At 44.4% G+C, this 12,590-nt stretch overlaps 1 long non-coding RNA gene across 1 annotated transcript; it reads left to right on the top strand.

The window, feature by feature from the left end:
* Positions 1 to 485: 485 nt before the first annotated feature.
* Positions 486 to 10,765, top strand: LOC118891830. The gene is made up of 3 exons (XR_005019181.1): positions 486 to 771; positions 1,264 to 1,337; positions 10,694 to 10,765. It is a non-coding gene; the product is annotated as an uncharacterized LOC118891830 (long non-coding RNA).
* The last annotated feature ends 1,825 nt before the right edge of the window (positions 10,766 to 12,590 follow it).

Here is a 12,590-nt window from a genome sequence, read left to right as displayed (position 1 = left end):
GTGGGAGACTGCATTCCCACGTGGGAACTCCCTGGCTGCCAGGGAAGCAGAGGGCCGGGGTTGTTGTCCGCTTGGGGAGCCCCTCAGGGCCCCCCTGTGCCCCACCCCGTACCCCTCCAGGCCCCACATGGCCAGCATGGGGGCTGCAGTGCTCACTCCCCAGCCGAGCCCTGCGGCGGCCCCAGGGGCAGAGAAGAGCAGGAGGGGCTGGCATGGGATTCTACCTCCTCCTTGACAAGGCTGCAGCCTCCAGGGATTCTTGTCACCCCAGGCCTGGGCTGTTACAACAGCTGCCCTTCTCCCCCACCGTCTGCCAAACAGATTTTGCCAGGACGATCCTCCTTAGGTACGTAATCCCCAGTGTCCCCCATGCTCCTCCCTCATCCAGGCGCTCAGGAGACCCTCACCCTCCCTCCTGGTCCACCCCTCAAGCCTCTAACAGCCAGACAGGTGGGTTTATCTTTTCATCCAGGGGACGGCACACGCAGGTGTGAAGGTGGCAGGCAGTGGCTACCCCACGAAACCTCACATCTCTCCTGCATCTGGTACCCAGAGCCAAACTCCATGGACCTGCAGCCAAGCCGAGCTTATCAGAACACCCACCCACCCCCCTGCCCCCCCGGTCCTTCATGCTCAATGTGATGTCCTGCTAACCTACTCTCCACCCTTCTTGCCCGGATGCCATTCACTTGCTCTCAGCATAGACACACTCTGCTGAGCCCCTGCTACACTTCAGGCATGCAGCCTGGCCAAGATGGACAAATGATCAAGGTGGGGTGGCAGAAGCGTAGAAGTCGGTGGGAGACACCAGTCCCAGACTGGGAACAGGCAGGGGATCAGGAAAGGCTTCCTGGAGGAGGTGCCACATACACCAAGTCCTGAAGGATAAGCTGAAGCCAGCTGGGCCAGGGGAGGTGGGGAGTGGAGAAAGGAGTGTTCCAGGGAAAAGACACAGTGTTAGCAAAGACTGGAGGCAGCAGGAAGCAGGAAGTGGAGTCTGGCTTTTGTCCAAACCCCCTCCCTTGGTTGTCTACCCGGGCACCTCCTCCCTTCCTTAAGGAAACAATCAGAAACAGAGGCCAAGCTAGAGGGTCCAGTGGGAGATCACGGTGGTCAGCTCCCCGCACCTCACAGAGGGGAAAATTGGGCACCCAAAAAGTACCAGGACCAGCAAGATCAGTGACAGAGCTGGGACCAGACCCCAGATCCTTGGACTCTCCGAACTCTGCCTATTTAAGCGATTTAAATCCTGTGTCTCTCCAGGACACGATAACGAGCACCCCCAAACACCATCAGAGAGATCTCAGCGTCCAGGAGCTGCCCTGCTCTTACAACGGGTGCACAGGGGTTTATGGGTTTAGGTTCACAATAGGTAATCACAACTACTGTTTATTGAACACCTACTATGCGCTGGGCATGGCTTCCAGTCATCCCCACGACCCTGAAGCTAGGTTTTACCTTCACAGTGGTTCTATAAGGTGGTTGCTACTCATTGCCCCATTGCACAGATGAGAATGCCGAGGCTTAGGGATTTGCCCAAAGTCACTCATCTAGCACATAGCAGAACTAGGATTTGAACTCTGTTTTGATCGAGAACAGTGTTTCTCACCTAAGGGTTATTCCCCCCACCCCCCAGAGGACATTTGGCAATGTCTAGAGTCATTTTTGGTTGTCATGAGGGGAAGGGGGGCTGCTACTGGCATCTAGTGGATAGATTACAGGGATGTTGGTGAATATCCTACAGTGCAAAAGACAAACCCACTTGACAATGAATTATCCAGCCCCAAATGTCAATACTGACACTGATAAAAAACAAAAACAAACAAACAACCCCCCCCAAAAAAAACCAAACTGGTCTAAAGCCACACTGTTGTCCAGTGGAACTTTCTGGATAATGTTCATGTTCCAGGGCCACCCACCATGAGCCACACGTGGCCACTGAGCACTTGAAATGTGGCTGGTGTGACTGAGGAACTGAATTTTTTATTTTGTTTAATCTGAATTAAAAAAAAAAACAATCCTCAGTTCAGTTATTAGAAAATTTATGAGTAGGCTTGGAACAGCTTAAGCATGTGAATGTACTTTTTCTTTCTTTAAATTTATTTTATTGAAGTATAGTTGATTTACAATGTTGTGTTAATATCTACTGTACAGCAAAGTGATTCAGCTATACATATATATACATTCTTTTTCATATTCTTTTCCATTACGGTTTATCCCAGGATGTTGAATATAGTCCCCTGTGCTATACAGTAGGACCTTGTTGTTTATCCACTCTACAAATAATAGTTTGCATCTGCGAATCCCAAACTCCCGATCCTTCCCTCCCCCACTCCCCCTCCCACTTGGTAACCACAAGTCTGTTCTCTATATCTGTGAGTCTGTTGTTTTTTGGTAGATAAGTTCATTTGTGTCATACTTTAGATTCCACACATAAGCGATATCATATGATACTTGTCTTTGTCTGGCTTAACTTCACTTAGTATGATAATCTATCTCTAGGTCTATCCATGTTGCTGCAAATAACATTATTTCATTCTTTTTTACAGCTGAGTAATATTCCATTGTATATATGTACCACATCTTCTTTATCCATTCATCTGTTGATGGACATTTAGGTTGTTTCCATGTCTTGGCTATTGTGAATAGTGCTGCAATGAATATTGGGGTGCATGTATCTTTTCAAAGTATGGTTTTCTACAGATATATGCCCAGGAGTGGGGTTGCTGGATCATATGTTAGCTTTATTTTTAGTTTTTTAAGGAACCTCAATACTGTTCTCCATAGGGGCTGCACCAATACACATTCCCACCAACAGTGTGGAGGATTCCCTTTTCTCCACACCCTCTCCAGCATTTGTTATTTGTAGACATTTTAATGATGGCCATTCTAACCAGTGTGAGGTGGTACCTCATTGTAGTTTTGATTTGCATTTGTCTAATAATTAGCAGATGTACTTTTTCTACTGGAGTTTTATGAAATCTAAATACAGATCCAGAGTTCAGATTAAAAATCTAGCATCTGAAATGAGATGCTCTATAAAGTTTAAAATGCATACCGGATTTAGAAGATGTAGTATGAGAAAATAATATAAAATATCTTCTTAGTCATTTTATACTAGTTACTTATTGAAATGATAACTATTTGGATATACTGGTTAAATAAAATAGATGATGAAAATGAACAGCACCAGTGTCTTTTTACTCTTTTAATGTGGCTACTGGAAAATCTCCAATTACGTATGTGACTTGGGTTCTTGGGTTCTCTTTCTACTGGATAACACTGGTCTGGGATCTGAGTGCTCCCCACTATAAATAATGTTAATTATTTAAGATATTATTATTATTATTTAATTATTTAATCTTAGTCGTCTTAACTATAAATACCTTTGCCTCTGTTTGTTCTGTCTCCCCCAGCTTGGCAGTTCCTGCACCGATGACAAGGATGGAGTGGGGTCCATATTCCCTTCTCTACCCTTGATGATGCTGAGCTACGTCAGCAGGACCACTTGGGAACGGGGGAAGATGAGGGCAGGTCTCTGGATGCTCTTCTCTCAGAGGTCTGCCTGCCCTTCTGTGGGGACATGGAGCGAACAGCAGGGTCAGAGAAGGAGCAAAGCAACCTCTGGCTTCTGCTGAACCCAGAATGACCGTGTGGCCTGAGCCAGCCTTGCTTTCCGATGGCATTGCTGGGGGAAGAAGGGAAAGGTCAGGGCTGGGCTGGGCTGCCTGAGCAAGACAGAAGGCTGAGGATACTGCCTGGGCAGAAAGGGAGAGAGAAGCTAGCGGTAGAGGCACAATCAGAGAAACAGGAGGAGTAACCCACACGGTCGGTCGTCACTGAACCTGCAGGAGGAGTGGGTGTTGAGGGCAAGGGAGAGACTACCATACACATGTCATATAAAAGGCAGAGGTAGGGACTCCCCTGGCGGTTCAGTGGTGAAGACTCCACGCTTCCACTACAGGTGGCACGAGTTCGATCCCTGGTTGGGGAACTAAGATCCTGCATGCGTGCAACCAAAAAAAAAAAAAAAAAAAAAAAAGCAGAGGTAGAAGAAGCTCAGGAGAAGCTATCAGTGATTCCTGAGACAGTTGTTTCCATGCAGGAAAATGGGCAAGGCCAGGTTGTCAGGCTTAGAAGTCCAGAGGGTATGAGACTGGTGCTAGGGGTAGCCTGGGTTCAAATCCTTGTCACTCCACAGCAGCGATAATGACTACAATAATAATAATGTTTACTGACCACCTACTGTATGCCAGCCATTAGGGAAACAGGAAGAAGTGTGACAGGAGCTAAGGGCGCTGACATTAAATCACAGCATTAACAAGCAGCATTTATTCAATGTTTTCTCTGACCTCCTTCCTTTACAGGCTTTAATGGCTCATTTGGTTCTATGAGGTGGTGCATTCATCAACCCATTTCACAGAGAAAGAAACCGAGGTGCAAAGAAGCTCTATAATCACACAAGACTGCAGTGAGGCAGCTTATGTTTCCATTCATAATATGTTCAAGAACAGGCAAGACTAACAGATGGGAATGAAAGCCAATGATGTGCTGGGGATGGGGACATTGGAAAAGGAGCATGAGGGAAACTTCTAGAGCAGCAGTTCTCAATCAGGGACAATTATGCTCCCCAGGGACATTTGGCACTGTCTGGGGACATTCTGAGCTGTCCAAACTGAGAAGTGTTCTCACAGAAGACATACAGATGGCCAACAGGTACATGAAAAGGTGCTGAACGTCACTAATCATCAGGAAAATGCAAATCAAAACCATAAGGAGATGTTGCTTCAACCTCTTAGGATGGCTGTCATCAAAAAGGCAAGAGATAGTTCATAGCAGCACTATTTACAATAGCCAAGACATGGAAGCAACCTAGATGTCCATCGACAGATGAATGCATAAAGAAGATGTGGTACATATATACAATGGAATATTACTCAGCCATAAAAAGAATGAAATAATGCCATTTGCAGCAACATGGATGGACCTAGAGATTATCAGACTAAGTGAAGTAAACCAGACAAAGACAAATATCATATGACATCGCTTATGTGTGGAATCTAATAAAAAAGATACAAATGAACTTATTTACAAAACAGAAAGAGACTCACAGACATAGAAAACAAGCTTATAGTTACCAACGGGGAAAGGAGGTGGGGAGGGATAAATTAGGAGGTTGATTAACATATACACTACTATATGTAAAACAGATAACCAACAAGGACCTACTGTATAGCACAGGGAACTATACTCAATATTTGTAATAACCTATAAGGGAAAAGAATCTGAAAAAGAATATATATATATATATATTATATATATATATATAATATATATATATATACACACACACAACTGAATCACTGTTCTGTATACCTGAAACTAACATGATATTGTAAATAAACTATACTTCAATAAAAAAAGTAAAGAAAAACAGTGTTTAGCACCTTAAAATAATCATATATACATGATTATTTAGCACCTTAAAATAATCATATACACACACATATATATGTACATATAAATTGCTATAAAAAAAGAAAAGACGAGATAACAAATGCTAGTGAGGATGTGGAGAAAAGGGAATCCTCATGCACTGTTGGCGAAATGTAAATTGGTGCAGCCCCTACAGTTAAAAATTTTTAAATAGAACTACCATACCATATGATCCAGCAATCCCACTTCTGGGTATTTATCCAAAGGAAATAAAATCTTGATCTCAAAGAGATATCTGCACCTCTACGTCATTGCAGCATTATTTACAATAGCCAAGACATGGAAACAACCTAAGTGTCTATCAATGGATGAATGGATAAAGAAAGCATCACACACACACACACACACACACACACACACACACTGGAATATCATTTAGCCATAAATAGGAGAAAATCTTGTCATTTGCAACAACAAGGATGCACCCGAAGGGTATTATGCTAAGTGAAATAAGCCAGGCAGAGAAATACAAGTACTGTATGATTTCACATGTGGAATCTAAACAAACCATACTCAGTAATACAGAGAACAGATTGGTGGTTGCCAGAGGTGGGGAGTGGTGGGGGAGGGGTACAGGAAATGGGTGAAGGTAGTCAAAACACACAAACTTCCAAGCAACAAAAAAACAAGTCAGAGGTGTGATGTGGGTGCTACCGGCATCTAGTGGGTGTTGGCTGGGGTCGAGGTCAACATCCTACAATACACAAGACAGCCCCTCCCAACAAAGGATCAGCCCACGCCAAACATCAGTACTGTGGTGGCTTGAGAAACCATGTTCTAGAGGAAAGGAATGTTCTATACCTTGGGCGGTGTGGAGGTTACACGTAAGTAAAAATTCATTGAGTCATCCACTTATGACCAGGGAATTGTACACTTTAGTGGGTAGATTTTATACCTCAAAAAAAGTTTTTTAAAATTAACTTTAAATTTTTATTTCTTTAATTTAATTTTTATTTTATATTGGAGTACAGTTGATTTACAATGCTGTGTTAGTTTCAAGTGTACAGCGAAATGATTCAGTTATACCTATACCTATTCTTTTTCAGATTCTTTTCCCTTATAGGTTATTACAGAATCTTGAGTAGAGTTCCCTGTGCTATACAGTAGGTCCTTGTTGATCATCTGTTTTATATATAGTAGTGTGTATACGTTAATCCCAAATTCCTAATTTATCCCTCCCCCGGACCTTTCTCCCCTTTGGTAACCATAAGTGTGTTTCGAAGTCAGTGACTCTGTTTCTGTTTTGTAAATAAGTTCATTTGTATCATTTTTTTTTTTAGATTTCCCATATAAGTGATATCATATAATATTTAGAAATTTTTAAATGTAATGGGCAGAGGGCGGTGCTGAACCGAGGCCTGTCCGAATAATATTGGGCTAGCCAAAAAGTTCGTTCGGGTTTTTCCATTACATCGCATGGAAAAACCCGAACGAACTTTTGGGCCAGCCCATAGTTTTTCACCTGAACAATGAGGACACGTTGCTCATTGGCTCCCTGCCTCCCTTCTTGCTCTGCTCCAAATCATTCTCCACAGCGCATCTGTTCAGACTCTCCAATGTCCTCCTCATACCACACGTGGAATAAAATCTAAATTCCTCACCAAGACCTCCACAGCCCTCGGGTCTGGCTCCAGCCACCTCTTAGTCTTTTTTTCCCTCTCCTCTCCCCTCTCTCTCTGATCTACCACACTGGTCTCTTTGCTGGAAGTTGCACATGTGAGGGCTTTGCAACCTCAGGGCCTTTGCACGTGCTGTTCCCTCTGTGCCTGACTCACCTCACGACAATTTCTTTTCACGCTTCAGGCCCACCTCAGGGCCTTTGCACCTGCTCTTACCTCTGCCTGACTCTACACAACTGGCACCTTCCCATCCCTCAAGCCTCCATTGAGATATCACCTCGCCAGAGAAGTCTGCCTTCACCATCCCCCCCCAAACTGTCCTGCCTTATCCATCATGTGCCACTTCATCATCCTCTTTTTATATGCCCCTCCTGCCCAAGCCAATTTTCTAAATTGTATCATCCATTTGTTCACTTGCTTATTGTCTCCATTTCCCCCTAGGGGGCAGGTCTGGGTCTATCTTAGTCATGGCTCTATCCCCCATGAATGACACACAATGGGCCCTCAAATACTTGTTGAATAAAAAAATAAAGTCCTAGGATTTCCTCAGTGGAGTTGAGAAGGGTACCCTATTCTATTTACTTTAGCTCTATGAGGGCTTAGCAGCCTTGGGAAATCAGCCTTCTGGGGGTGCGCTATGTGAAACCCTGTCCTGGACCCTTCCTTTCCATCCTCGGAAACTTCTACGTCATTCTTGACCCTCTGCCCCCAACCCCACCTGAGTTCAAGCCTTCGTCATCTCTGACTTTTTGAAAGGGCCTCTTTACGCATCCTCTGCCTCCACCCACCCAGAATGACCTTCCAAAAATGCAAAACTGTCCATGCCCCGCCCCTGGTCTGAATTCTTCTGTGCCTTCTCATTGCCCTCAGGATCAAGTCCAAAAGTCCCCAGCCTGGCTCTTAAGGCTCATCTTGATATGGGACCAGCCCCGCCCCCGCCCCCGCCCCCGCGGGTTCGCCTGAGCGCAGTTTCCCCGTAAACCAGGGATTCAGCAGCGCCAGAGCATCTTGCCACGCCCACAACACTGGGCATGATCTCTCCCCTCCAAGCCTTTGCCCGGGCTGTTCCCTCTGTCAGGACTGCTCTCCCTCTCTTCACCTGACACATTCCTTCAAAGGCTTTGTTTACAGGTCCTGTGATTCATGAAGGGCCCTCGCCCTCACCTCCGCCTCCCACAGACAGCATGCTTACCTCCCGTCCCGGTTTCCAGAGCACTCTGTAACTTCCTCCGTGAAAGAGCTTGACCACACGATCACACATCTGGGTTTGGATCTCTTACAGTCCCTAGATTTGGGAATACCACAGAGGGTACCTGACACGCAGGAGGTGTGCCAAAAAATAATAATAAAGGAGTTTCCTGACCAATTCATTTACTTACTTACCAGTCACCAGACACCAAGCTCTGTGCATAAAGAGATGAATGAAACAGATCCACTGCACCTCCTCTGTGGTTTCTGTGCCTCTTTGATGCTTCATCCCCCTTCTGATCTTGGTGTGTAGTTATTTCTATATGGTGTGCAGGACCCCTTGATGGAGCCCAAGCTGATTCAGTCTCAAATCCAGACACATCTGGGTAATGCTGGAGGATGGATGGATTGGAAGATTTGAGGTCTATTGATATCAGGGTTTCTTCATTTTGACACTATTGATGTTTGGAGCCAGATAATCCTTTGCTGGGGGCCGGGGTGGGGGCGGGGAAGAGGCCATCCTGTGCATTGTAGGGTGTTTAGCAGAATCCCTGACCTCTACCTACAAAATGCCAGTAGCACCTCCCAAGTGGTGACAACCTAAATGCCACCAGATATTGCCAACTGTCATCTGGGAGCAAAATCACTCTTAATAGAAAAACCTAATTGATTTATATTAATATCAAAGAATCTACCCCAAAGACAAAATCCAGTTAGCAAGAAGAAAAGTGACTCCAAGTGCAGCCCAGTGGTTAAAAGCTTAGAGTTCATATGAAAATTCATTGAGCTATCCACTTAGGATTTGTGGACTTTACTGGGTATACATTATACTTCCATATAAAAGAATAAAAGGGAGGGTAATATGTTATATCTCTGTGGGGTGAGGTTGGTGATATTTTACAGCTCAAGAGAAATTTGGGTTACACCGAAGTAGGCGTTTGTCCAAAGTTAGCAAATTACACCTGAGATCTGTGCATTTCACTTAACGTAAATTTGATCTCAAAAGATAAAAATCTATATACAAATATTGAATTCTAGTTAACTCTCTGCATGATGAACTACTTAGAGGGGGATGGTACTGATAATGCAACTTCTTTGGAAGCATCAAAATTAAGATGCTTAGATACGACAGATAGAGGGATGAAGGGATGGATGGATGGATCGATCGATGAGTGGATGATGGATGGATGGATGGACAGACAGATGTGTGAGAGTGGATGATGGGTGGATGGATGGATAGACAGATGTGTGATAAAGCAAGTATGGCAAAATATGAAAGTAGAATCTAGGTGGTGGGTATATGAGAGTTCACAGCAACATTCTTTCAACTTTGCTGTATGTTTGAAATTTTTCATAAGAAGGTATTGGAAAACAATGCCTTGGGCCATGCATGTTTTTGTGCCTAAGTTCTAATTCCTTAAAAAAGGGAAAAGATAATAGTCTATATGGATTTGGGGTCAGATTCACCTCTGACCAGGCTGTGCCCTTTCTTCCTCTGGACCTGCTTTTCCTCCCATCAGCTTGGGGCTGTGATTTATTAAGGCAGGGTTACAGGCGCAAGTCCTGGAGTCAGACACACAGGGCTCAGTCATGGCTCCACCACTTTGCAAGTGTACAGCCTTGGACAATGACCTCACGTTCTGTGCATCTCAAACTGGCGTTTGCAACGACATGGATGGACCTAAAGATTTATCATACTAAGTGAAGGAAGCCAGACAAAGACAAATATCATATGATATCGATTACATGGAATCTAAAAAAAGAAGAAGATACAAATGAGCTTATTTACAAAACAGAAAGAGACTCATAGACATAGAAAATGAATTTATGGTTACCAAAGGGGAAAGGGGGGGAGGGATAAATTAGGAGTTTGGGATTAACATATATACACTACTATATATAAAATAATCAACAAGGACCTGCTGTATAGTACAGGGAACTATACTCAATATAATAACCTATATTATATTTGTAATAACCTGTAAGGGAAAAGAATCTGAAAAAGAAGATATATGTATCTGGATCACTGCGCTGTACACCTGAGACTAACATGACATTGTAAATCAACTCTACTTCAATAAAAAAAAAAAGAATCATGTGGGTGGAAAAAAAACTGGACATTGGAAGTACCTGTTTTGCAACATTGCCATTGGGGCTGAAATGAGAAACCTCGTACCCATGTAGCAAAGCTAGTGGTGACAAGAGGTGGCAATAAGCATGCTTATCTGGGAGTCTCTGTGAGACACCTCCTGCAATCGACCTGGGGGAGAACTTGAGAGACTTCAGAAAAGTGGAAAAGGATGGTAGGGCAGGGCCAAGCCAAGGAAATATTTTCTTGCAATTATTTGCAATAAATAAATAATAAAATCTCTTCGTTTTCATTCCTCCAGGTGATACAGCCTGAGAAATAGGAATTCCAAAGGCACATCTGCTCTTCCTCACTTGCAGATCTTGAAAGCAGGATTAAGATATCTTCCAGGGAATTCCTTGGTGGTCCAGTGGTTAGGACTCCAGGCTTCCATTGCAGGGGGCATGAGTTCGATCCCTGGTTGGGGAACTAAGATCCTGCATGGTGTGCAGCGTGACCAAAAAAAAAAAAAAAAAAGACACCTTCTAGGACTTGCCATGGGGTCTCCAGCCCTCAGCTTAAGGGTCTATTTTACTTAGTAATTCCCTTTACCCATATTTTCTGAATTATGTGAAAGTGGAGGCAAAGATGATTGAAGTTTCAAGTGTGGGTGACTCTGAGGGCAGAAGCCTCGTGTTATGGGTTAAATTGTGTCCCCCCCACCAAAGATGTTAAAGTCCTAACCCCCAGTACCTGTGCATGGGATTTTGGACTTTATTTGGAAATAGGTTCTTTCCAGATGATCAAGTTAAAATGAGGTCATGAGGGTGGGCCCTAATCCAATATGACTGTGTCCTTATAAAAGGGGGAAATTTGGACACAGAGACCGACATGCACAGGGAGAAGGCCATGTGAAGATGAAGGCAGAGATCAGGGTGATACATCTATAACACAAGTGTTGCCAAAGATTGCCAGCAAACCACCATAAGCAGGGAGAGAGGAGTGAAACAGGCTCTGTCTCCACCACAGCCTTCAAATAGAACCAACCCTGACAACACATTGATCGTGGACTTCTATCTTCCAGAACTCTGAGATAATCCATTTCTGTCATTGAAGTCACCCAGCTTGTGATGTTTCGTGACAGCATCCCTAGGAAACGAATACACCTGTATATAGCAGCAAGGAAGCCAGCCATGGGGCAGGATGAGAAAGGGCAACGACTCAATTCAAACTAACAAGTTGTTTCCAGGGGCTGCCACACGCCTGGTGCTGTGCTAGGTATGAGGATGTAGCGGTGAGCAAGAGTCACAGCCCCTGCCCTTAGGGGGCTTTAGAGTGATCCGAAGGAGGCAGGCAGTAAGGAATAGCACTCATGCCATTGTGACTTCAGGTGATTTACAAGGTGGGGATTTAATCTAATCTGGGAACTTGGTGAAACTGGGGGTGGGGTGGGGGGAAGGAGGGGGTGGGGTGGAGACGTGAAGGGTGAGTAATACCAGACAAAGGGAGAGCAGAGGAGCATTTAGACAGATGGGATGACATACCAAAGCCCAAAGACTTGAGTGACCTGGGGCAGAAGTTTCCTTTCATGGGAAGAGAGACCTAGAAAGAATCTAGAGAGCCAGGTGGCGGGGTCCAAGGCAGTGGACCCGGATGTGGTTGGCAAAATCTTGGTCTCCCAGAGATGTCCAAGTCCACATCCCCAGAACGTGCAAATGTGACTCTACATGGCAAAAGGGACTCTGAGGATGTGATTGAGTTAAGGATCTCGAGATGGAGAGATTATCTTGGATTATCCAGGTGGCTCAAAGTCATCACGAGGGTCCTTGTAAGAGGGAAGTGTGAGGGTCAGAGTCAGAGAAGGAGATGTGAGGAGGGAAGCAGAGGTCGGAGAGTCAGAGAGAGATTTGAAGATGATACACTGCTTTTTTTTTTTTTAAGATTTTTTTTTTTTTAATGTGGACCATTTTTAAAGTCTTTATTGAATTTGTTACAATATTGCTTCTGGTTTTTTTTTTTTTTTATGTTTTGGGTTTTTTTTGGCCTTGAGGCATGTAGGATCCCAGTTCCCCAACCAGGGATCAAACCCACACCCCCTGCATTGGAAGACGAAGTGTTAACCACTGGACCACCAGGGAAGTCCCTACACTGCTGGTTTTGAAGATAGAGGTAGGAGCCATGAGCCAAGGAATGTGAACAACTTTCTTGAAGCTGGAAAA

Source organism: Balaenoptera musculus, chromosome 3 (assembly GCF_009873245.2).
Source record: "Balaenoptera musculus isolate JJ_BM4_2016_0621 chromosome 3, mBalMus1.pri.v3, whole genome shotgun sequence".
Taxonomy (NCBI): Eukaryota; Metazoa; Chordata; class Mammalia; order Artiodactyla; family Balaenopteridae; genus Balaenoptera; species Balaenoptera musculus.
Note: the sequence above shows the minus strand (reverse complement) of the source record. Positions and strands in the feature narration are given on the sequence as shown.